Here is a 24454-nt window from a genome sequence, read left to right on the forward strand (position 1 = left end):
TTTTAAAATAATTATATCAATGTAAATACTAAAATGTACTAATATTCAATTATGTTATAAATATTAATATTAAAATTTACTAATCAACTAGGTTGATGTTGAGATTTACACTTTACAGACAGAAATCTATGCTCATAAAATAAGTGAAGGGCCTTTAAAAAAAAAGCATTATATGATTGAGCTATTTTTTTTCTCTTTTCATAATTCACCAGTTTATCTTAGTACATGATCTTTTATTCTCTGTTTCCAGCATATTTCCTTAATTTTAATTGTAACTGCATACTCCAAATTGCAAGTCACTGCTCATATACCTCTTAACACTTCCTTATCTCTTACCTGTTTTGTTTCTTCCATACAAACTGAAATCTGATGATTTTTTAACGAAATCATTGGAAAGTGAACCCAAGACCAGTTAACCCTTGAAAAATTCTACTTTTAAGATTGTCATCTGTTCACTATTAACAACTATTGAGTCGATTCATAGTCCAGGCCCAAATCATACACACTCATTGGCCTCATTTATTTTCCTGTCCACAATTCTGTAATATTTTATACAACTTATGGCTTTTATTTGTGGGCATAAGCAAGAAAAACAGAGTTAAAAGTATAACTTCACCTGTTGACAAATTCCCACTTGAGCAGACTCCTTTGGTTTATATGTGGACTTGGTAAGCCCAGTCACTATTCCTTGAAGTGTGATATTTGAAGGCAATACGGAGGAAGAGAGGTAGAGCGGACTCCGGATTATCTAAAGAAACAGAAAGCAAGGGTTACACATATAACTAAGTCCCATAAGCCTCACTGGAGTCACTCACCATAAATCGCCCCCATACATTGTAACCAAGGTTTAACAATGAGCAAAACTGAATATATGGGATTTGGCAAAAGCAGGTTTACAGCTGTGAGTATGTATTATTATTTATTAATTATTGTATTATTTTCCATATAAACAATTGTAAACCTATGTTTGCCCCACCCTGCATATATACATATTTAAATATATGTACACATATATCTATGTTTATATTTCTTTGTCAACCCATTGACAGGGCCCCTAAGGTGTAAGGAAAAGGGTTATATATGTGCATGAGAAAAAGTAAAAAAATATAACATGAAGACTTCGGTTTTTAAACAATCAACAATGGATTACATACGCACCAATATGAGAAGGACATTTATTGGTATTCACTGGGTACAATTCAGTTAAATAAAATATCCATTAACAATGAACATAGTAGAAAGTTTAAAAGAAAATTATTAGAAGTACCATCAATAATATACATATCTTACAATAAGACAGACTGGGTCCTGAGAAAACAGTACTTTAGAAATCTTCTGATATGGAATTCACATTTCCTAATCAAGTCCGGGTGATAGATGAACCTGCGAAATCTCCCTAATACATCAAACACCTTTATTGAGCCTTAAATCTGGAGATGACTATGTAGCAGCTAGTACTTTATTTGGTTTGGGCCAAGCATTCCTTTGCTCAGAGCAAAGCTAAGAAAAAGTGAGCTCTTCCAGCTACACCGCCGGCTGCCCGCCTTGCGCCCGGCCACGGGTCCTAGGCGGTGCGCGCGGCGAGGCCGCCGCCAGGCGGGCGCTTTGTGCTCAAGGAGCCAGGCCAAGGAGCACGGAGGGGCCGCGGCCAAGATCGGCAACAATCAGAAAGGCATGGGCAAAATCTGAGAAATAGGGCCCAAATTCAAGTTTTAACTCGTGCTGAGAGCGAGGCGTTCACCTAAATGGGTCTCCTGGGTCTAGGGAGGCTTTGTGACTTTTTAAAGCCAGATAATTCGGGAATAGCAGCTCCATCCTACCACAAGTAACCAGCCCATCCACATGTAGAAACCCCTTTTTTTTATATTTTGAGGAAATACATTTTCTCTCCATTCCCTGTGGCAGGGAGAGCTGCCTTGAGTTCAGGGCCCTCTTGAAAACTGGACTCTGTCCGTCCAGCCTGCGCTTGGTTATCATTGCGGCTTACGGAGGCCCACGGAAGAAACACAGGGACAGAGATCTTTACCAGCCCACGTTCCAAGTGTCACCATAACCACAAGATGTTCACAGCACCTTAACCTAACTGGTCTCTTTCCTTCCAGAAAGACTAACCGATATCTGGATTTGCTCTGTTTTGTTTTGTTTTCCAACAAATTGGCCAATAATCCAAGAACCCAGAGCTTGGTAGATATGGCAATAATAGACTATTTCTCTACATTGATTAATAAAGTATATTTTTATACACATTTGTGCAGATATAGTTATGCAATGCACATATTGGCCTTTAGTCTTAAAAATAAAAGGTACTATTTTACCACTGGTGTGTCCGACTAAAATAACAGTAGAAGACCAATAATCCTCAAAGCAAGTGGGAGCTGTCCTTTAATGTAGGAAAGCAACTATTTTGGAAAGCCTCCCGCCATCCACGCAGGCATAAGCTGATTCTCCCCTAAGAAAGCAGTGCTAATTACTGTAACTGGAAGCTGGGCAGTGGTATCAGCAAATTTGTTTTATTTGCAATTCACATATAACCCATGTTTTGTGGTGGGTTTTACTTATAGTAGGTGCATTGAAAAATGCTTTAGAGAGTTTAATTTTTTTCTAAAGATTCAATTAATTATCATAATGCCCTGAACTAAGAGGAAGTGGTATTTTTAAAATAATATTTATAGATGAGAGCATAAATAATCAGAGGTGCAAAGTGATTTTTCCAAAGTGTAATGTCCCCTGAGTGATCAAATTGGTACCATGACCGGTATCTTTTCGTCCTTCCCATTGTGACTGATTCCACTTTAACACTGCAACTTGGAGGCTGTTCTTTCTGCTTACAAATGTACTTTCAGTTTTACCTCCACGATGAATTTCCGAGTTCAGTTCTCGCACATAACCTCACCTGTCTTGTCCACTGGAATTCAAATACTCGTCCTTTGGAATTCTAAATCCCAACTATCCTTCAGAGTCTTTGGAAATTCATCATTGTTCCAGCTTACTCCTATCTGTCTTTTTATAATGTTTTCATCATTGTTCCAGCTTGCTCCTATCTGTCTTTTTATAATGTTTTTGAGCGTACAGACCACAATATAATGTCGTTGTTAACAAAAGGGTGACTAGATGGCTATTGAAAATATTTGGCTATTTTAAGTTGTGGGGATGAACACACTTTCGCCTACCTTCAAGGCTTTTCTGGCTGGTCTGGTAATCAAATAGACATGAGACAGATTAGCAAGAGCAAATAACCAAATTTAATACATACATATGTATGGGAACCCACATACATGAGAGAATCAGAGACCCCCACATGCACAAGGTGTTCAGAGGTAGAACGGAGGATTGAGGTATACAAGACGTTCTGAGTTAGGGATGAGGTAACGCACCTGGGGGCTTCAAAGGGTCATCGCAGGATAAGAGCAGACCTTTATAAACAGAAGTTTGCCCTGCTCTATAGATGAGTCAAAAGAAGTTATCTCTGATAGTCTCTTATTCTGAGAACCTGATTCAGGTACTTCTAGGTAATTAATGGAGGGGCAGAAGTTTCTCTTGAGCCTGTGACTACGGTTGCCTTTAGCTCAAAGTAGTCTGCCTATGACAGAGGCACATATTAGGGCGGCTCATTCTGTACCCTCGCAAAGTGTTTTTCAAAAACTTAGCTGGTGGGATATGCTGACACCCAAGAACTTTGACTTGTCTTCTAGAAATCAACGTGGGTTGATTACTTTATGGAGAAGAACACATAGTATAAAGAAGTAGTGAAACTAGCCCTGGACAGTGTGGCTCAGTTGGTTGGAGCGGTGCTCCATACACTGAAAGGTTGTGGCTTCTGTTCCCGGTCAGGGCACATACCCAGGTTGCAGGTTCAATCTCTGGTCGAGGTGCATACGGAAGACAACCAGTCAATATCTCTCACTCCCATTGATATTTCTCTTTCTCCCTCTCCCTTATTCTCTCTCTGAAATCAATAAGAACATATCCTTGGGTGAAAAAAAAAAATAATAATGAAACTATCAACTATGGTCATAGTTAGACTCTAGTATTATATTCAAGGGCCTTTCTCTTTCAGTTGTACAGAATAGTAGAATGTTTTTTACATGTTTTATGAATAACTGTTTCTTCAACTTCCCAAATCTAAATCAGGATGCATCAATTTAATGAACCCTTGTCAATAGTCTATGTCATCCAGAAGTTTATATTTCAAAATAGAGTCCAGAAATAATGTACTCAGCAAACTAGTCCCAAATTAAATCAATAGTTGTTAAGAGACTATTGGCTTCACTATAAATTCTTCTAGATAGCTTATAGATAAGGCACAAGTTGTTCTTGACATCCTACCTATAAAGTGGCCTTTGTTTTCACCTAAAGGAATTAATATGTTCTTTAAAGAATAACAAACTAGTCTTTTTGTTTTCTATTTCCTCATATAAAAGGATATAGTAATGCCAAATTAATGTACAGTGTTTAAGTTTAGGTGACAGCTCACCCAATTTTTTAACAGGAATTAAACTGAACCAAATATTTTCTTTTCCAACACTTAACTGAATTAAAATTGGAATCTAATTCAGGAGGGTTTTTGTTGTTGTTTTTGTTTTAAGTGGACCATCTTTTAAAACCTATTGACTGATTTACTTTGACAACTAGACAAGAGAGGTATCAACAGTGCATAGCCCTCAAAATGTCAGTAACACAAAACCTGTTTTTAGATGTAAGTTATTGCTGTAGCTAAAACGACTCTGGAAATGTTAATTGTAATAAGGGTCAAAGTAACTAAATATGTTTTTATTTTTATAATGGGCAAGTTAGGAAAAATAATATGAACCAGCACATAATTAAATTGGATATTGGTACCCCATAAAACAATTGCCCTAATACTATACTTTTAGAATCGTGTAAAAGCAATTGTAGTGGCCTGAATAGTGGCTGTCAAAAAGTATGTCTATGTCCTGTCCTGATCCCCAGAACCTACAATATGCCTTATATGGTCCTATAGACTAAATATTTGTGTTCTCCCCAAATTCTTATATTGATACCTAATCCCCAATACGATAGTATTGGGAGGTGGGGTCTTTGGAAGGTGATTAGGTCATTAGGGTGAAGCCCTCATGAATGGGATTGGTGCCCTTATAAATGAGGCCCCAGAGAGCTCTTGAGACCCTTTTGCCCTGTGAAGACCCAGTGAACGAGGAAGGGGGCCCCAACCAAATGCTGAATTTGCTGGGACCTTGATCTTGTGCTTCCCAGCCTCCAGAACAGTGAGAAATAAATTTCTGTTGTTTATAAGCCATCTAGTCCGTGGTATTCTATTATAGCAGCCCGAACAGACTAAGATAAAAATTGGTAGCAGAAGTGAGACGCTGTTGTGACAAATACCGAAAAATGTGAAGTGGCTTTGGAACTGGGTAACAGGTAGAAGTTGGGCAAGTTTTGAGGCACATGCTAGAAAAAAGTTATTGCCATCAATGGACTGTTAAGAGTGATTCTGGTGAGACCCCAGGAAGAAACGTGGAAAGCTGTAGAGAAAGCCTAGATCTTCTTAAGAGAATGCTTAAATCACCCTGAATAGAATATCGGTAGAAATATGGAGAGTAAAGGTCATTCTAAAGAATTCTCAGGTGGAAATGAGGGAAATGTTACTGGACAATGTCGGAAAGACAGTTCTTATTATAAAGTGGAACTGGCTGAATTATGATCATCTTCTAACTTTTACCATAGAACTTCTGATGAAATAGGATATTTAGCTGAAGACATTTCTAAGCAAAGTGTTGAAGGAGTGGCCTTGATTCCTCTTGATTCCTTATAGTAAAAAGCCAGGAGACAGAAATAAATGAAGACAGAACTGTCAATCTAAAAAGGAGAACTAGCCTGGCCAGTATGGCTCAGTTGGTTGGAGCACTGTCCATGCACAGAACGGTCAAGGTTCGATTCCCACTCAGGACGTGTACAGGAGGCAACCAATCGATATTTCTCTCTCACATTGGGTTTTTTTTTCTTCTCTCCCTTCCTCTCTAAAAAATAAATAAATAAATAAAAAATATAGATAAACATAAAACTGAAAGGAAGTTGTGTAAGGCAATTTTTAAAAAAACGAAGCAGAACTTAAATATTTGGAAAATTCTCAGCCCATCTACGCTGGAAACAATGAGAAAGTGTGGTCAGAAACAAACATTAAAGGAATGGACAAAACACCATTCCATAAGATTAGTCGTAAGACAATGGGAAAACAACCCCCAAGACAATTCAGAAATCCTTAGAGCTGTTCCCATCACAGGCCCAGAGTACCAGGGCGCCAGGGGCAGAGGAGGGCCTGCCTGAGCATGCGGAGCTTTGAAGTGTGCTGCCCCATTCAGAGGCTCTGCTCTCTGCGCCCCAGCACTGAGCTCCCTGCTGCCCCGGTGCAGTTCCAGTGGGCCCAGTGTGGGGTCATTGTGGTCACTCCTCTGGAGGACACAGGCTAGTGTCCAAACTCATCCACCATCTCTGCCAGCATGCAGAATGCAAGAGCCGTGGGGGCATGGCTGCCTCCACCCACATTCCAAAACATGCCTGGCAGAGGCACAGGCTCCAGGTCCCATCCAGGGACAGCCACAGACACAAGACTCCATCCTGCAGAGGCAGAGCACAGGCAGGGGACTGCTACAGGGATGGGACTCTGCAGACAGCCCCAGCTGGGGCCATGCCCAGTGGAGCCCTGGAGAAGCACTGAACTCCAACCCATGAGAGCTGCAGAGGCGAGACCACAGCCCCAGTGAGTCCAGAAAGCGGAGAATCCAGTCAGAGAAGATCATACTTGACCTTATGACTTAATGTTATTTGCTCTCAAAGTTTGATGTTGGGTTTTGGACTTACGTGGGACCCGCTACTCTTTTCTTCTTTCCTGTTTCTCCCTTTGGAATGAAAGTGCATATCTTATGCCTGTCTCACCATTATATTTTGAAATATTACACAAGTTCACAGCTGGAGAGGAATTTGCCTCAGGATGAATCATACCTCAAGTCTCACCCATACTGGATTTCCACGATATTTACACGAGATTTTGGACTTGCAGAATTTTAAGCTGATGCTGGAACAAGACTGCGAGGCTATTGGGACGGAATGAATGTATTTTGCATGAGAGAAGGGCATGAATTTTAGAGGAGCAGGTATGGAATGTTATAGACTAAATGTTTGTGTGGCTCCCTTGCATAAAATAAGATATAAATTACATTTGCTGATTGCTAATCACTTGTATAAATAACAATGACTGTTATATCTTATGTTACAAGTTAGCATCACTGATTAAGACACTTGACACTTTAACACGCTTTTTTTCCCCATAATTCTATTAGTAGCTATCGCCTCCATTTTGCAGACAATGAAGATAAAATTCAACCATGTCAAGTATATTTTTAAAAATCTATCTGTAGCACTTATTTCACTCTGAGGCTAGGCTCTTAAAGAGTTAAGAGCTATCCATGCCCTACTATCTTCATGCTACTTTTCAATCATGGACTGCTGGAGGTGTCCCTATCGCCACCCTTTCTCTACCCTACTGTATTTTTGCCTGTTCAAACACTTGCTTCGCATAGGCCAGGTGCCTAGGCTTTCAGTCCCCCACCCATCCCCACTGCGTGCTTCTCCACACACTTCAGGTGACACTCAGTTAGCTGCTAACTGTCAAAATAAAAAGGGGACGCTAAAGCTGACACCTGCGAAAACAAACCATTTAGTGAATTTAGAGCAACGGTATCAGTCAGGATTATGAAACTTTGACGGAAAGGGCTGCGGAGCTTAGGAACTAACCAGGTTATCAGTTTGTCTTCTATACACTTAGGAGAGAATTAAATTGGTGTTTCTATGTTTTGTTCATAATCATCTGTCTCTCACCCATGCTTGTCATGTTTCCCTACCACTAACTTTGAGCTAAGCCATATGACAATAGAATGTAAGCCAACGACATACAGACCATGCCCAAGAGTAAGCTTAAAATATGTTTTTATGTTTTGACTCTATACCTGTAGTCCTTATATCCCAATATGAGAACATGTCCCTTTAATCTAGATCCTTGAAAAGAAGAATCTGTCTGAAGGTCAGCTAAACCCTCCAGAGCCAACCAGAGCTATAGCTGACCCACAGCCTCCAAGAAAGCATGAAAAGTAATAAGTATCTGTTGTTGTAAATCCTAAGATGCTGGGGTTGTTTGATGGAGCAACAACACCTCAGGGTGGATGTGTAAACAAAATCCTCAAATATATGGCATTGGCTTTAGGAATGGGCAGCTGATGGTGAGGACTCTGTTAGAAGAGGTTCGAAGAATGACAACTTGTGCTAGGAAGTAGCAAAAGATTTGGTAAATCCTTTTGCTGTGGTATCTTGAAAGACAGAAAATGCACACACTGCAGTTTGGGTTCTGGGACAACTGATTTGGAGAAAAACTGCTGGTAGCATAAGTTGGTTGGTATTAGCTATGTTAAATAGCTACTAGGAGAGGCACGGGGGTCATAACAGACTTGACCTGATTGTAAGTAGTGATGAAAAGAAAAAAAAGACAAGCCACGTATTACAGGAGTTGCAGGGTTGAAAGATACACCCCCCCCCAATCTTTAGTCTGGTAAAAGATCCTCAAGTGTGGCCTTAGTACTTTCTTTTAAAACCTCTTCCAAGCTTAAGTCAGACACCAGTAAATTCTTTCAGTCTGCAAAATAGTTGGGAGTGTGGGTGAAGAAGTGATCAATGGTGTGAGCCCAGAAGGTCTAATAAACTTACATTTTCTATAATTAAGTATTTAAAAGACATGTCTCTCAAAGAACTGAGAGAGTTACTATTTGCACCAACTAGAACCAAATAATGTAAAAAATATTGTTCAAAGGATTATACTATAAAATGTGCTATCATCCTGAATAAAAAAAAAATACTGACTGTTGGAAATGTAAAATGACCAAGTGATTAAAATGACTCCAATGCCCTATAACTTGCTTTATGTGACGTACGGAGATGTAACACTGAAAAATTTAAATACATATGTCACAATAAATGTCACGGTATTACAATAAACTGTTGTAACCCTTTGAACAAGTGACGCTCACACTGGGTCTTAGTTGCCTTTTTTGTATGAAAATAGAGTAGGATTAAGTGTTCCCTGAGGTCCCTTTTCAGCTCATATTTGATTCTATGACACTAAAATAGTCCTATTTATAAACTTTCTTGGCATGTGAAAAAACATATTTCTCCCTTTCTCTGGGAAAATGCTATGGCCATTCAAACATAACTAATGAACAGATAGACATTATTTAAGCAAGTTTTCCAAGATTCTAAAAACCGTAGTCTGAATGGGAAAAGTTCTTGTTGAAATAACCAAGTGAGGGAATTCTATTATGTAAGCAGACAGGGCCATGTGCTTAATTAGATACAAGAGGCTACTAAAGGCCAAGTATTAGTTCCTTAAGTGGACATAGAATTTTATTCAATTCCCAGATCACAATTTAGTTTCCATAAAAGCTCTTGTATGACATCCTCGGAGGATGGTATACATTTGAATAGTTTTTTCATTTATCATGATTAAAATACTGAAGTACATTGTTATGTCCTTTAAAAGAGTATGTTCCTGGGTGAACATATTTGCCAACAATACATCTGATACGGGGTTAATCTCCAAAACATATAAAGAACTTCTACAAATAAACTGTAAGAGACAAACAGCCCAATTAAAAATGGGCAAAGAACTTGAATAGACACTTCTCCAAAGATGACATACAGATGACAATAGAGATATGAAAAAATGCTCAACATCACTAATCATCAGAGAGATGCAAATTAAAACCACAATGAGACATCATCTTATACCTGTCATCAATAAATCAACAAATAACAAGTGCAGGCGAGGGTGTGGAGACAGGGGAACCCTAGTACATGCTGGTGGGAATGCAGACTGGTACAGCCACTATGGAAAACAGTGTGGAGGTTCCTCAAAAAATCAGAACTGGAACTGCCTTTTGAACCAGTGATTCCACTTTGGGGAATATATCTTAAGAGACCCAAAACACCAATTTGAAAGAATATGTGTACCCTTATGTTCATTGTAGGGCATTTACAATAGTCCAGATCTGGAAACAGCCTAAGTACCCATCAGTAGATGAGTGAATAAAAAAGCTGTGGGACATTTACACCATGGAGTACTCTGCAGCTGTAAAAAAAAAAAAAAGGAAAGAATTCTTACCTTTTGTGACAGCATGCATGGACCTAGAGAGTATTATGCTAAGTGAAATAAGCCAGTCAGAGGCAAATGCCATATGATCTCACCTATATGTGGAAGCCAATGAACAAAATAAACTGAAGAACAAAATAAAAACAGAGACATGGATACATGGAACAGACTGACAGCTGTCAGAAGGGCAGGAGTTTGGGGACTAGATGAAAGAAGGTGAAAGGATTGACCAAAAAAAAAATACATACATAACACATAGACACAGACAATGGTGTAGTAAGAGGAAAAGGGGGGATGGAGGTAGGTGGAGTTGGGCAAAGGTGGGGAATGGGGACAGAAAGACACTTTGCTTGGGGTACAGGGCGCACGATGCAGTGTGCAGATGATGTTTTATTGAGTTATACACTTGAAACCTGTACGGTTTTGTGAACCAATGAGACCCCAAAAAATTCAATAAAAAATAAATAAATAAATAAATATATTCCGTTAAAAGTGGGACAACTGGCCCAGAAAGGAGTGGCTCAGAGGTTGAGCATCAACCTAGGATACAGGAGATTATGGTTAGATTCCAGGTCAGGGCACATGCCCGGGTTGTGGGCTCAGTCCCTGGTCGGGGGCGTGCAGGAGGCAGCCAATCAGTGAGGACTCTCTCATCACTGATATTTCTCTCTCTCTCTCTCTCTCTGTCTCTCTCTCTCTCTGTCTCTCTCTGTCTCTGTCTCTCTGTCTCCCCTTCCCCCTTCCTCTCTCTGAGATCAATGAAGATATATTAAAAAAAAGTGGGACAATTGGTTCAATTTTGCAAGTAAATCACATGAAGATATTTTTCAAGGATAGAATGCAAACAGTACCTCACATATTATATACTCAAAATGTTTTAAAGAGCTATGTAATATTTCAGTTCATACGCTGTACAGCTTTGTTTCCCATTTGTCCAATTTATATACCCTTAAATTGAAAAAGTATACTATAAAACTACCAAATAGGGATCATGTCAATAATATATTGTTCAATAGAATTTAAATAAGATACGATTAATAATGAATAAAAGTTGACTATTTACAAACATTCCAAAAGATATTCCTCATGTCAAACTTATAAATTTTATGACACTGACATCAGTGGGGACTGTTAACTGCTGTCATTTCTTATAAAAGATCAATAAAACCTAACTGAAATAGGAGGCAGAGCTGAAAGTGCTCACCTTCTTGACATTTATGACATTCTGAAGATTCACTATAAAGATCCTCTCTAAGGAGGCCTCACTGTGAAGTGCTACAGAATTCACAATCTCAAGCCCTTATATGTACAATTTGATGTTATTCTGTAATATTCACTGAACACTGATGATGAACTTCGTGTTGAGGGCACCGGGAAGAAGCATCATCACAAATGCATAGGGAAGAAAAATTTCTCATTCCCTTTCCCCTTTTCCTACTATACTAAGCGAGCCTGCGGCTCCCACAAAAATATGCAAATAAATAAACAAACAAAGTCCTCTGGGAATTGATGACATACTTGTACCACAGCAAACCAGAAGTAACAAAACCACTAGAAACCTCTCACTGTCACACGTTGCATTCCTTTTTCTCCCCCTTAGCTTTCTCCTAAAGGCTGCCCTCTTTCAGGTCTGGGCAGAGAAGACATCCTAATTTAATTTTTCTACCTTTTAATCACTTTATTTGTTTAATTTTGTTTCCACCTTGCCTTTCCCTCATATATCCTGGCATTTACCTATCATTCCAGACCAGAGGTTCTCCTGCCTGACTGGGTACATTCAGCTCCACAGGATTCACTCATGTCTGTTCTGACTTTGCTTCAGGTTGGATGAAAAGCTCTTTCTTCTTTGTCCCATTGTTTCCTTTACATTCCTTCATGCTCCGCAAGAGAGTGCCATGCGTTCTCTGACCTCTGTTTGCCCATACCAAACACCCAGCCTGATAGACAGCATGACAGGCAGCTGAAGAAGGGACAACAGCCAGCTGCCATCCTTCTGCTCTGCTCACTAGAATGACATTTCAAACCTGGGAACAACAGCAGAAAGGGGATTCCAATGGACAAAGATTTTAAAGGCAGAGGCTAAATAAACTGTTTTCTTGGGCTCTGAGGCTCTGTCTGCAGGGATGTTTTAAGATTCAGAAGATAAAATGTGATGTAGATTTGGACAGGGAATATTTTTGTCATGACTGCCTGCACCTCAGCTTTGGTCCTCCAGGATCAGTTACTTTGGGTCAGGAGACATGACCCTTACATAGGCAATGTTGTTGTTGCTGTTGCTGTTTCCACTGAGGGTATTAGCAATGGTGAGAAACAGTAATGGAAAAACTCATTTGATCTCTTTCTTTCTCTGATCTCATGTGATTCCCAGAAGTATTTGGTGGGAGACTTTTCAGAGAATTCAAGGTGTGTTTTTTTGTTTGTTTTGTTGTTTTTTTGTTGTTGGTGGTGTGTTTTTTTAATTTTTATTTTGCTTTTTGAGCAAGGGAATGATTTAGTTAATTTGCATTTTAGAAAATAACCCTAAAGGTAAGGTAAAGGAAATGGTTGAAGGGAGATAGAATATATATCAACAAAATAGTGAAATTCTATTGTAGTAATCTAGATAAGCCATGACAGAGTAGGAGGGACTATTTATTAAAAATAATAATAACTATAATTTGTTAATGAACACACAATATAAAAAGAGGTATGCTGTGATAACAAAAACAAAGTGTGGAGTGAGAGAGACTAAAACAGTTTGCTTTTTTGTTTGTTTTCCCTCACCAGAGAATATTTCTATTGCTCTTCAGAGAGAGTGGAAGGGAGAGAGAGAGAAAGAGAGGCAGAGAGAGACATTGATGTGAGAAAGACACATTGATGGGTTGTCTTCCGAAACTGGGATCAAGCTTGCAACTGAGGTACATGCCCTTGACCATAATCAAACCCGAGACCTTTCAGTCCAAAGGCCGACACTCTACCCACTGAGCCAAACCAGCTACAGCAAGTAGAGTATTTATGTGCAATTGAAGTTGTTATCAGCATAAAACAGACTTATATCTATAACACATTTTATGTTATCCTCATAGTAACTACAAAGCAAAAACCTACAGAAGATACACAAAAAATAAAGAAAAGGAAATTAAAGCATACCCATAAGGAAAATCATCAATTTATAAAAAGAGACAGTAAAAAGGGGATAAAGGGAATAAGGGAGCTACAAAATAGTCAAAAAACAATAAGATGGCATTAGTAAGTCCTCACTTATTAATAATTACTCTAAATGTAAATGGATTAAATTCTTAAAAGGCATAGAGTGTCTAAAAGGAAGACAAAAATAAAATAAGATGGAACTATGTACTGCCTGTAAAAGACTCATGCCAGCTTAAAGAACGTACATAGGTGCAGAGGAAAAGTGTGGAAAAATGTTTCCCTGCAAATGGTAATCAAGAGAGACTGGCCTAGCTGTGCTTATATCAGTCAAAATGCACTTTAAGTCAAAAATTCTAACAAGAAACAAAGAAGGTCATTATATAATAATAAAGAGATCAATTCATCAAGAATATAACAATTTATATATATATATAAAACCCCAAAATGGAGCACTTAACTATATTAAGCAAATACTAACAGATCTGAAGGAGAGAAAGTGACAGCAATACAATAACATAGGGGATTTTAATAGCCAACTTTCAACAATAAATAGCTGATCCAAACAGAGAATCAATACAGAAACACTAGACTTGATATATATATTTTATACCAAATGGACCATCAGTAACAGAATGTACCTTCTTCTAAATTGCACTGGGAACATTCTCTAGAATGTCCTAGAAAATAAAAAGACTGAAATAATACCAAATATCTTTTCTGACCACAATGAAATGAAATTACCAAACTAAAGAGCTTCTGAGCAGAAAACAAAAACAAAAAAACCTCAAATCATTAAAATGTAAAGGCAACCTACAGAATACGAGGCAGTATTCACAAACCATCTGCCTTATAAGGGGTTAATATCCAGTCTATATAAGGAACTCATACAACTCAATAGCAATAAAAAACAAACAATCCAATTTTAAAATGGGCGGAAGATCTAAAAACATACAAATGGTTAACAAGTACGTAAAAAGATAGATGCTCATCACTAATCATGGGAGAAATCCAAATCAGAACCACAATCAGGTATCACTTCACACCTGGTAGAAGGGCTATTATTAAAAATTCAAGCCATAACAAGTGTTGACTGGTGCATGGAGAAAAGGGAACCTCGTTGTACTGTTGGTAGGAATATAAATTAGAAAAGCCACTGTGGCGCGCTGGCCGTGTGGCTCACTTGGTTGGGCACCATCCCACGCACCGGAAGGTTGCCAGTTCAATTCCCGGGCAGGTCACGTGCCCAGGCTTCAGCTCAATCCCCAGTAGGGGGCATGGAGGAAGCAGCATATCGATGTTTCATTCTTGCATCTGTTTTTTTTCCCCTCTCTCCCTTTCTCTCTAAAAATCAATTTTTAAAAAATCTTTTCAAAAAAAAAGAAAAGCCACTGAGGAAAACAGCATGGTGATTCCTCAAAGAAATTAAAAAAATAGAACTCTCATATGATCCAACAATTCCATTTTGGAGAAAATTAAATCACTCTCTTGAAGAGTTACTAACAGGCCACATTCACTGTAGCATTACTCACCACAGCCAAGACATTGAAACAACCTAAGTGCCCACTGACAGATGAATGGCTAAAAGAAAAAAAAATGTTTGTGATAGAATATTATTAAGCCATAAACAAAAGGAAGTTCTGCCAATTATGGCAACATGGATGGACCTTGAAGGCATTATGCTAAGTGAAATAAGACAGACAAAGACAAATACTGTATGAGCTCACTTATATGTGAAATTTAAAAACATAGAACTCATAGAAACAGAAACTAGAATGGTGGCTGCCAGGAGTTGTGAGATGGGGGAATTGGGGAGATGTTAAATGAAGGGTACTAACATCAAGTAATAAGATGAGTAAATTCTGGGGATCTAATGTATAGTACAATGACTACAGTTAACAAACTTGATCATATACTTACAGTTTCTAAGTGAGTAGATCTTAAATGTTCTCACAACAAAATAATAATTGTAATTACATGAGGTGATGAAGGTATTAACTACTCCTATTGGGGTATCATTTTGCCACACACATGTATATGAAATCATCATGTTTTACATCTTAAATTTACAAAATGTTATAGCTCAATAAAGCTGGGAAACACAGACACCCCCCCCCCCCACCACCACCCACAAAGCAATAAATCGAGACTTAGTTTTAAAAAGTGGATTTCTCTTTGGGGGGTAGGTTGGGGATAAAAGAGAGGAATAAAATCATTTCAGGTGATGTTTCTAGTAAGCATTCTTCAGTTGAATGGTAGGCTCCAGAAAATTCATTATATTAATCTGTTTTCTAATTAATGCAAATGTTACTTAAAATTGTACTATCAGATATATATGTGATAAAGTATATAATAAACAGTAATGTTCTTTTATCTACTTAATAGAAGAAAATACTATAGGAAGGAATGATATATTATCCTCCCTGCCTCTATTTATTGCATTTTGTTTTCTTTTTTAATGTGATGTACCTTAATTCTTTAAAAAAATAATTTAAAAATGTTATAATTATTCAAGTACTCCTGAGGAGTAAGAGAAAAGTGATTTCTTTGTTTTCCATTTTTCAGAAATTACAAGCTCATTTAGTGGGGGCTGCACCTAATTGTTTATGATTGTTTTTCAAGTGCATTTGCTGTGCTTGACTAGATAATGGTAATAAAAATCCAATAATTGGTAAATAGATTTTTATATACGCATTAGTGTTACTCTTAGGTATAAATTTTTAAAAAATCAAAAGCTACTTGACATCAAAAAGGAAAAGAGTAGAATTATGTCAGCATACTAAAAAACACATTAAAATAATACATTTTAATAGAGCAAAGGTAATTTAAAATTAGTTTATTCTAAATGCACATGTCCTCAGTATAAAAGAAATTAAATTTTTTCATCCAATTAGTAAAAGAGCATAGTAAAAATACTAAAAAGCGAGGTAAATTGTTTTTACCTAGAAGCATAATAAATCAGAAGCAAACTCTGTCAAATGTTGAGTCGCTGAGAACATCAATCTGTACAATGACTCTGCTGTCAGGTTCAGGTTTGAAGCTTAATCATTTTAGGAGCAAGAAAGACATGAGTCATATTTTACCCAAGAGACACTTGGGAACACATATTCATAATGGTACCCTCATAAATTTATTGACAATTTGCCTGAAGGTCAGTTGACAATGAAATAATAGAGATTTTAAGTTTTGAACAGATTTCATGACAGTGGATTTAATGAATACTTAGCCTGCATTGTTATTTGATTTCATAAATATATCCACTGGGAAATATGAGATAGTCTACAAAAAGAGTAAAACATACAACAGTCCTGAAGTATACTTAATAATTAAGTACATGATATGTAAGCACTGAATAATATCAAAATATCTAACTCCGGGTCATTTATTTTCTAAAGGGTTAGCTTTCCCTTTTAATGTTTTATATCCAAAGAAACAGAATTCATTAATTTATGTCAACTACACAATTTTGATTAAGTCATGCATTGTATTTATTCAAAGATTATAATGCAATTATGGTAGATTGCAAAATTGGCCACAAATTATTCCCCTCCCTGTATCCACCTCTTAAAATAGTTCTCTTTCACATTTACTCTGGATTTGGCCATGCACTTGCTGTGTGCACGAGTCTCTGTGGGCTGCCATAACAAAATACTATAGACTCGGTGTCTTAAACAACGGAAATTTATTTTCACACACATCTAGAGGCTGAGAGTCCAAGATCAGGGTGCCAGTATGGTTGGGTTCAAGTAACAACCTTCTTTGGCTTTTTGGTGCATGTGTGCAGACGGACAGAGATTGAGCTCTCCAGTGTCTCTTCTTATAAGGGCAATCATTCCATCAGACCAAGTCCCCACCTTCATAACCTAATTACCTCTCAAAGGCTCCATCTCTAAATACCACTACATTGAGTCTTAGGACTTCAACACACAATTTGAAGGAGGGGATATAAACAACAGTCCACAACAGTGTAGCCAATGCAACAGCAAGTAGGTATTTGAAACCCATTTGTGCATTTCAACCCCTCCTCTCTTGCTATTCTTGGGACCCTTGCCATTACTCCCCATAAAGGAACCCAAGCCAGCCTGCTGGATAATGAGAGGCACATGACCTTGGCCCATCTTCAATCTTGCTGACCTAGGCTAGCTCAGTTATGAACAGAATGACCTGAGAGCTTGACCTGAGAGCTGAAGATCAGTGCTATCACTCTGAACAGCTATAACTACAGATTAGCCCCACTCTCCCCACCTGATTGGACCTTTCAAATATTTACACTAGTTCTTATGTGACTAGGCTCACATATCCCTCCTTGGACATTATGATATGACTTACTGGTCACCTTAAATGGTTCTAAAAATCAAAATTCTACCAGAAAAAGCTTCCTTCATTCTATCATTTATTTCACAAATATTTCTCAAACAAGTCCTAGACAAAAGGAGTTCAATGTGTTAGAATCAGCAGTACAATGATGGAACGAGATATAGTCTGTGCCTTCACAGACTATAAAGTTCTTTGGGGGAGAACAGCAAATCTGTGGCGGGGGGTGGTGGGGTGGGGGAGTGGGGGGATTATAATACTCTGTGGCAGTTTTTCTTAACTGGTGTTATCTGAACTATCAAACACAGAAAATGATTGAAGGAATTATTCTCAGTTCTCCCAATGATGTTACATAGATATTATGCAACTCAATGCACAGGAGATAAGTTAATTCAATCCCTTCTAAGACTTATGGCACTAAGGTGTAATTTTCTCATCAAACTCTAGATGAGAAAAACTGGTTTCTGGTAATAAGTATTGTATTAGGAAGCATAATTAAACAAGCCGGAGGAGATCATAAATATATTTTAGTTAAGTTCTGAATGAAGGGCATGATTTAATCAGATTAAAAAAGAAGGAGACAAAAATGATCCAAGAAGAATATATTTTGCAGAGGTTCCTGGTAAGAGAAATGCTGACATACTTGGAGAACTAAGGAATAAAGTAGACTCCCTCTTTCTGTTAGACAACCAACGATGTCCCAGAAAACATCACAGCAAAGTCCTATAGAGACTAAAGTCACTTGGAAGAAGTGAGACACAAAATGAAACTCATAGTTTCAGATTTATAAAGTGTTTCCAATATAAAATTCAGTGGTTATAGGTAAGAAATATGATTTTTTTCATTGTTGCCTATGCCTTCCTAGATTATATGAGACAGTTATTTACTATTTCTATGATTTTTAACTTACAGTAAAAAGAAAACATATTAATTAAATGTTAATGTGAAAATTTTTTTTGCTAAAAATTTTAATTTACTAAGGATTACGAATGGACAAAGAAACCTATATTGTCTGCCAAATTGTCTAGTCTCTAATTAACACAGTACATCACCTTACTGAGTTAAGTTTAATTTTGTTCAACATCATGAGATTCTCATCTTCACTATTTATTCTGTCTATGTTGACAGGATGGTCTTACTAGTATATTTCAGATCTAGCCTCAAGTAACAACTGAATCTATTGGCCAGTCACGATCAGAAAAACAGCTCAGTGTTAATCATGCCAAAACTAACTCATCATTTTTGGGAGGTACTCTACACCAGATATAAAATGCTAAAAATTCTACCCAACAGATTAGCTTCATTATGGGTGAAGTATTATGTAGCAAAATCATCCTGACATGCATATTATACTGCTCAAAATTCTAAGTTTTATAAGAGCCTTGTAAGTTATTTTATAATACAGGAGAAATGGAAACTTACTGCCTACAAAATATCCCAACTTGCCCTGGCCAGTGTGGTTAAGTGGTTAGAGCATCAACCATGCACTGAAAGGTTTCAGGTTTGATTCCTGAAGGGCATGTATCTGGGTTGCAAATTCAATCTCTGGTCCCTTCGGGCACGTGCAAGAGGCAACTCATCAATGTGTCTCTCTCACATCGATGTTTCTCTGTTTCTCTCTCTCTCTCTCCCCTCTTCCACACTCTCTAAATATATATAGTAGGGAAAGTGAAGACACTTAGGCTTTCTCACCACCTTCTCTAGGCCAAGGCCCCAGTTATGTAAACGTGATATAGCATAGTCATAACAGATGCCGTGTTAGTTGACTAATGCCTGACGCACTGTTGGCTGAGAGCCACTATTGTCTTGGGCCCTATAAGACTGGCCCACTTTTGCTACCCACCCAATTAGAATACAACGAGGATTTAGCTTATTGCAACAGGCAATACACAACTGCCAACCACTTCAGTCTGGATTACTTGCTATCCAACTTTAATCAAAAGTTAGTTAACAGATCAAGATAATTCTGTAAATTTGCATTTGGATATAACCCTCTGGTGCAAGTACATGGTGATGAAAAATAAAATCTGAAAAGCAAAAAACCAAATTAAATAACTAACCAAAACTAACCAATAACTAATCATCATAATAACAACAACAAGCATCTCCATTAACCCGAAGCATAGTGTGGTCAAACAATGAGTGTGCTAGAATCTGGAACTGGAAGCAGACAAGGGACAGAAGTTCATGTTCTGCATAACAGAGGGGGTACTGAAGTGTTCCACGCAGGACGCGAGACAAGAGTCCAACTCACTGATGCAAACCGGGTGCTGATCTGGGCCTGCCTTCCATACCCTCAGTCCCTCCTGAATGGAGAAGAAAAAATAAAACTCTTTCCCATCACCATCTGGGACAGTAATTGTTTTTACACTGGAGCCAATGGGAAGGGACACAGGTAGAACTTTGCAACAAAAACCAAATTAAGCGACTCCATGCCTTAAAACCTAGATTTCTTTAAATTCCAGACAAGCACAGGATGTGGAGCAGTGGAAACCTACACTTCCAAAAACTGCTCTTTGAAGTCGTGCATATATATTACAATTATCAGTTGCTCTCCTGGGTGTGCATGGAAGACATGTAAAAAAATGTTTTTAGCAGCATGGAAACAAGAGTTTAAAAAAAATTAGAAACAAGTTAACTGTATAACAATAGAAAAATAGATAATTAAAGTTTGTATATTCATAGAATGGAATATAGAGAGTTAAAATGTACGAGCTGAAGCTATGTTTTAGGTATCTCAAATAAACAAATCAAGTAAGTATATGACAAAGGAACCACACCTTGATGGTTTGGAAAATCTTCAGCCTATCCAGAGAAGGCACCCTAAAAACGATCAAGGACAACCTGGATCCAGTCAATTATCTCAGCAGAAGTCAGGAAGAGAGATGCAAGTCCCCAGAAAAGATCTGTGGAGAAATTCCCTGTCTGATGATTTGGACCCCGTGAATTACAAGAGGCACGCGGTTTTTTAAAAAGTTGGTCAACACAAACACTGTCAGCCTGGATTGGACGGAACAGAGACAGGATGAAATGAAGAAAGAATGACTCCGAGGGGAGAACCAGAGGCAGAGGCCTAGAGGGTGCAGCCACCTCCTCGGCTCTAGTGTCAGGGCTGGGGCTGTGAAGTCGCCCCAGCAGGGCCAGAGGGCGGGGCACTGGCCACAGAGAATTGTTCTCAAGCCTTAAAACCTAATGGAATTTGCTTTGCTAAGTTGCAAACTTGCTTTAGACCATTGACCCCTTTTTCCTTCCAATTTCTACCTTTTGTAAAGAGAATGTCGATTTCATATCTGCTCCATTGTTGCATCTTGAAAGCTCATGCTTGATTCCTAGACTTCACAAGACCACAGAGAGAGAGGAATTTTGCCAGTGGGTGGGCCAAACCCCACATCTCACCCATGCTAAGTTAGATAGAAGTTGATGCTGAAAGGTTTAGACTTTGGGGGTGCTGGAATTGGGTGCACATATTTTTACATGGGAAGGACCTGAGTTTGGGGGTCAGGAGGTAGACTGTTATGGGTTGAATTGTGTCACTCAAATAAAATGCTTAAATCCTAACCCCCAATACATCAGAATGTGACTTTATTGAAAATGGGTAATATAATTGGTTAAGATAAGGCCATACTACAGTAGAGTGGACTCTTCATCCAGTATGACAGGTGTCCTTATAAGAAGACGGCCATGTAAAGACAGAGACACACAGGGAGAAAGCCACTGTGACGGAGGCGGATTGGAGGGATGCAGCCACAGCCTGGGGCTAGCAGAAGGTGGAAACGGAAAGAAAGGATTCTCTCCCTAGACGCTTCCAAGAAAGCACAGCCTCGCTGACCCTATGATTTCAAACGTCTAGTCTCTAGAATTAAGAGATAATACATTTCTGTTGTTTTAAGCCACCTTGTTTGTGGCTCTGAGTTATGGCAGCCCCACGAAGTGCTCTGTAATGATTTATGGGCTACAAGGTGAAGTTTTATATGAATTCACATAGTTCTCATATAGACAAGTGGAGGAAGCACTACTATTATTGTTATAACCCCCGTTTATAGCTCACTTAACAGAGGCCCTTACCGGCTATGCGATTTACCCAGGATATGCAAAACAAGTTCACTGTGATGCTGGGATTTTGAGCGAGGTTTTCCAACACCTACTCCCTTTATACCACTGAAAATATTGATACCCTCTGTCTCTCCTTTTTAGATAGATAGTGTGTGTGTGTGTGCGCGCGCGCGTGTGTTTAATATCTATGGATAACTGCCAAAGGCTCTTGGTGAACTTTTTAGCAATTCATGGAATATATGGGATAATGGGCTAAAGGAGCAGAGACAAACTTTTTGATGGTAACTTTTTGATGGTAAACTTTTTGACTTGCATATTCTCAATAAAAAAATGGAGAGGTAGGTAAATATCCACTGGACACAGCAAATAGCACCTACATATTAAATATGTGCAAGACAGGTTCTGAATATAAATACTTAATAATAAAAGATGAATCGAAGAGTCTACTAAAAACATGATAAGAAATCTATATATACTCAACTTTAAAAAAAAAACAGTATTAATTGTTAAAATCTCAAACTTAATTTTTTTTAAAATATGTTTTTATTGACTTCAGAGAGAGGAAGGGAGAGAGAGAGAGAAACATCAATGATGAGTCATTGACCGGCTGCCTCCTGCACGCCCCTGACTGGGGATCGAGCACAAAACCCAGGCATGTGCCCTGACTGGGAATCGAACCCTGATCTCCTGGTTCATAGGTCGACACTCAACCACTGAGCCATGCCAGCTGGGCTCAAACTTAATTTTTTTAATCATCATAAGACAAATAATTGTTTTATACTTAGATTGCCTGCAGATTGCTTCAAATTTTAAATGAAGATGCTTCATATTTATCCATATATTTTTATTTTACTCATATTTTAAATTTCCTAAATTACTCCAATTTAAACTTGTCACCTGAACATTTAACTTATAAATTACGAACCCATCAGCATGGCTTATTACGCTAAGTGAAATAAACAAGTCAGAGAAAGACAAATAACATATGATCTCACTTATATGTGGAATCTAATGAACAAAATAAACTGACAAACAAAATAGTGCCAGAGGTACGGATACTTGGAACAGACTGACAGCTGTCAGAGGGGAGGGGGAAGAAGGGAGGGGGGAGCTGGATGAAAGGAGGCGAAGGCATCAGCCAAGGAACATATCTGCATAACCCACAGACACGGATAGCAGTGCGGTGATGGCCAGAGGGAAGGGTGGCAGGGGCTGGGTGGAAGTGGGCACAGGGACATCTGTAATAATGTCAACGATAAAAATAAAGTTTAAAAAAACGGGCAGTACTCTCTTCTCTAACCTTGAGAACATAAATATACATAAGCAAATCCATATAAAAACAGAAGGACTGGATTATATATATTATAATAAATAGATACACAAATTTTATCAATGCCAAGGGTGAATCTGGAAAAATCACTTCACAACTACACTTTAAATACCAGGGTTTATTTAGCTACACCTCCAAATAGAAATATATTAAAGAATAAAATATTTATTTCCCTTTCAAAAGCAGCATAAACACTGACTAATAAACCATTAACTCTATTTTTTGTCAGCTGGTAAATATTTGTTCTTGAAGGTGCCTACTGGCTCCACATTTCCACTGCATAATCATCAATCACTGTCGGATGTTTAATTTCAGTTCAAGAGAAATGTAAATGAAAAACTGCACATGTAGCACCATAATAATGTTTAGCTTTCAAGGCGTGCTTGTCTTTATCACTTGAGCCTTAATACAACCAAAACAAGTTTTCTTGCCCTGGGATACTTGCTAAATAAAGATAATAATGGCCAGATACTTTAGAAGAACAGGAATTCTCTAGATAAATACATCTAATTTGTGGCTTCATTGGTTTAAGCAATGTATCTCTTTATATTGAGAACTCAATTAAGTACATGATTTCTCTGTAAATGTACAGAGGGGAAACTTTTATTTTTAGGAAGCAGCTTTGAAAACTGTAGAATTAAGTAAACACTGTCTTTAATTACATCTAAATTATATAGATGGCACCACCTGAATTGTAACTATACAATAACCTCATCTCTTGCCATAATACAATCACAAGTGTTTGGGGAACAAACTGCCTAAGCCCCACAATTAAACCTAATTTATTTTTACAATTTGTTTAGCAAAGTACACATTTATAAATCATTATAATTTCAAAGAAAAGTAAGATTACTTTTGATATTTTTATATCAAGTAAAAGTAAAGTTTTAGGGATTAAAGATTTGGTGTTATTTTCAAAATTTCAATGTTCGGCAAACTTCAAAATTTTTTCTGACTAATGAAGACTTGGAAGACTATATAATGTACTAAATTATTTTAAGTAATTATGATTAATATATCTGTGAGCCAAGAGGTTTAAGGATGACAATAGCTTTATAAAAACTATTTAAAAATTGTATTTTCTTCATACGAGCACAGAATTCTTCATTAACTTCAACTCAGTACAACTCAAAAAGTAAAATCTTTTTCTATCAGCCAACATTTATAGTTTTCCATTGTTCTTTCATTAAACTCAGAACATGAAATCATTTTATGTTAAAGGAATAAAAAAACCCCTCATGTCTATAATCTACAGTATAGTTCAACATGCTTACAATTTGTATAATTTAAAAGTTACTTGAATAGAGACAGAACATGAGTTTGACACTTTTCTCAGGGCTCAGAGGCAACTGATGATTAACTTTTAGCCAAAGGCAACCTTGCACACAAATCTCAAGAGACTCCCCGCTTCACCCTTCCCTCTGTCATCTCTCAAATAGCGGAAAGGTAACTCTCTCTCT

General features: G+C 37.8%; 1 protein-coding gene across 2 annotated transcripts in view; it reads right to left on the reverse strand.

Annotated features, from left to right (window-relative positions):
- SLC16A7 (solute carrier family 16 member 7) overlaps positions 1 to 24454 on the reverse strand; it is a 139171-nt gene that overhangs the window by 61320 nt on the left and 53397 nt on the right. For both annotated transcript variants that reach the window (XM_016224481.2, XM_016224483.2), the window contains one exon: positions 617 to 748. The gene's annotated coding sequence lies outside the window, so the exon portion shown is untranslated. The remainder of the gene's footprint in view (positions 1 to 616; positions 749 to 24454) is intronic.

This window comes from Miniopterus natalensis, chromosome 2 (assembly GCF_054644295.1).
Source record: "Miniopterus natalensis isolate mMinNat1 chromosome 2, mMinNat1.hap1, whole genome shotgun sequence".
NCBI lineage: Eukaryota > Metazoa > Chordata > Mammalia > Chiroptera > Miniopteridae > Miniopterus > Miniopterus natalensis.